Source organism: Geotrypetes seraphini, chromosome 11 (genome assembly GCF_902459505.1).
Source record: "Geotrypetes seraphini chromosome 11, aGeoSer1.1, whole genome shotgun sequence".
NCBI classification, from domain to species: domain Eukaryota; kingdom Metazoa; phylum Chordata; class Amphibia; order Gymnophiona; family Dermophiidae; genus Geotrypetes; species Geotrypetes seraphini.
The window spans coordinates 41,416,760-41,419,240 of record NC_047094.1 but is presented as its reverse complement, the minus strand read 5'-3'; the positions used below and the strand labels follow the sequence as shown (position 1 = coordinate 41,419,240).

General features: G+C 36.0%; 1 protein-coding gene across 3 annotated transcripts in view; it reads left to right on the top strand.

Annotated features, from left to right (window-relative positions):
* RBFOX1 (RNA binding fox-1 homolog 1) overlaps nt 1-557 on the top strand; it is a 520,491-nt gene extending 519,934 nt beyond the window's left edge. For all 3 annotated transcript variants that reach the window (XM_033914629.1, XM_033914618.1, XM_033914609.1), the window contains one exon: nt 1-557. This exon is cut by the window's left edge and continues 2,300 nt beyond it. The gene's annotated coding sequence lies outside the window, so the exon portion shown is untranslated.
* Nucleotides 558-2,481: the final 1,924 nt, after the last annotated feature.

Genomic DNA, 2,481 nt, shown 5'->3' with positions numbered 1-2,481 from the left:
CGCATTAAAGTTTTTTATTGCTGGCTGCTGCAGTAGAAGCTGTTGGAGCTTTTACCACAGTGGCCGGTGGTAAAAAAAAAAAAACCCTTAACATGGCTTGATCAAAGGGGACCTTAGTAAGATAAGGTCATTAATCCCTTTGCTCATTTGGTATTCCCTACCAAATGGATGAGGGTACCAAGACACAGAAAAATAATTTTGTGTTATAACCACTCCAGTATGTCATTTTAAAATGTATGTAAGAAGGGTTTAACATTTTTTAATAGATATACAATATACATAGATATAAATATATATATATAAATATATATATTGGGAATGTCTTCACATATATGAATTAACTACTGATTCTACCAGTTATGGGAGGGAAGAAGTATACATGCCATGTGTGGAATATAGTGACTTTAAAACTGTTTAAAACAAACCTGCAATCCCAGAAAAATGTGTATAATCTGTCTTTAGAAAATAGTGTTTATATCACTACAGTGATTTGTGAATAAAGAAAATGGTTTGTAATATGAAAAATAAAAGCTTAGTCTGAAAAGGTATACAAAGAAGGCGTTTGGAGTGGTTTTGATTTATTGCCCCATTATATTGACTGAAAATGACTTCATATCGTTATTACTAATCTGTGTAATACACTGTCTGCAGGCATAAAACCAATGATGTTATTTAGTCAGAGTCCTCATCTTGAAATCACTTTTTTTAAAAAAATATTTTATGGAACTGTTTTGGTTTTGTAAAGGAGGTAAATCAAGACAATAAAATGTGATTAAAACTATTTACTATAACTTTCTATTATAAGAAAAATAGGTGAAAAATGCAAGGATCCTAGAACTTGAAAACACAAAAAGTAGAACACCAGTTTCTGGAGATGCAGGAGAAGTTTGGTTAAATGTTTATTGCTCACACAATTACAAATAATAACAACATATAAGGTACAGAAAGTCTGTGTCAAAGCTATAATGGTGATTACGCTGTATGATCAATGTTCACAGAATGAGAACCAGACCCTGCACGGACTATGTTTCAGCAATGCTTTGCCTTCTTCAAGGGTCCTCATGGTTTACTGTAAGAGTAGATCAGAGTAAAAATGCTGGATTTAGTGACACGGATTACACTGCACCCTAAAGACACTTGATGAAAATGTCATAGCTTCAAACTTATGACACCATAAGCGAAAGAAGTTAGGACTGATTTGAGAAACTATGGTTTAAAGCACAGGTGTCAAAGTCGGTCCTCGAGGGCCAGAATCCAGTCGGGTTTTCAGGATTTCCCCAATGAATCTGCATGAGATCTATTTGCATGCACTGCTTTCAATGCATATTCATTGGGGAAATCCAGAAAACCCGACTGGATTCCGGCCCTTGAGGAGGGACTTTGACACCCCTGGTTTAAAGGGTCCTTTTACTAGGTAGCGGTAAGTGTAAGTGTGTGCTTACCATAGTTTTAAAAGAGATTATCAAAGGATACATTGAGACATCCTTGGTAAAATTCCAATGTAGACACACAAACCATGCACTAACAGAATCCCTGTCTATGTCTCAGAGGGGGCATGTCTGGGGCAGAGAGTAGGTGTAACAGGATGAACCAGTGCAGACACATTACCACATGATTAGCACAGATTTAGCACATAAGCTACATGGCTATTGGTAAAAACGGCCTTAGTGCATGGGAAAGACCTGGTTAAGGGCACTCTAAGACCACATATTTTTAATCACTGCTTAGTTTTGTTGTTATAATGAAAGCATGGAACAGAAGAATAGAAACAATCCAAGTCATCCACATCTTTTGCAATAAGAGGAATAATATTCTGGGCCCTTTATAATTCCTTGCAATAAAGAAGGACATACGGAAGTGCTCCTTGCCTTAGAAACATCAGTAGTTCAATGGATTAAAACAGGAACATTTGGCCAAATGTTCCTTGTTTTTTAAAAATAAGAATATATTAAAACATGTAATAATATACTAGAGATCTTCAAAAAGTTTTACGCACTTTCATATTTTTGTGGGAAATGGTTAGGGCAGGAGAAGTGGAAAGAAGGCGTGTCAAAGAATGTCATGTGACCAGTCAGTCAAGCAACCTGGCTCACCTTGCAGGTAGTGATGTAATTTGTTTTAGAGATATTTAATAAATGGTGTTAAAAAAAAAAGGGTAGAAACATGATGAAGGTCCCTCGTAAATCTGAATATGAACCTTGTGGTAGGTGAAAATAAAGTTCAAGAAATCAGGTACATACAGCGGAGGAAATGGAAAAGAAGAGATGACCAAATTACACGCCACAAAATAAAGACACTGGTAAACACAGGCAAGTCAACTCTAAGACAAATAACTGATATTAACAAAGTTCACTGAATTCAAATCAGCTGCTTTGCATAATTGTTCACAAACTGTTGCCTCCAACAAATATTATGGGAGGTAGTTAAACTGCAGTCTAATTTAGATGTGACCTTTTCCTTGGCCATTGGCAAACACCGACA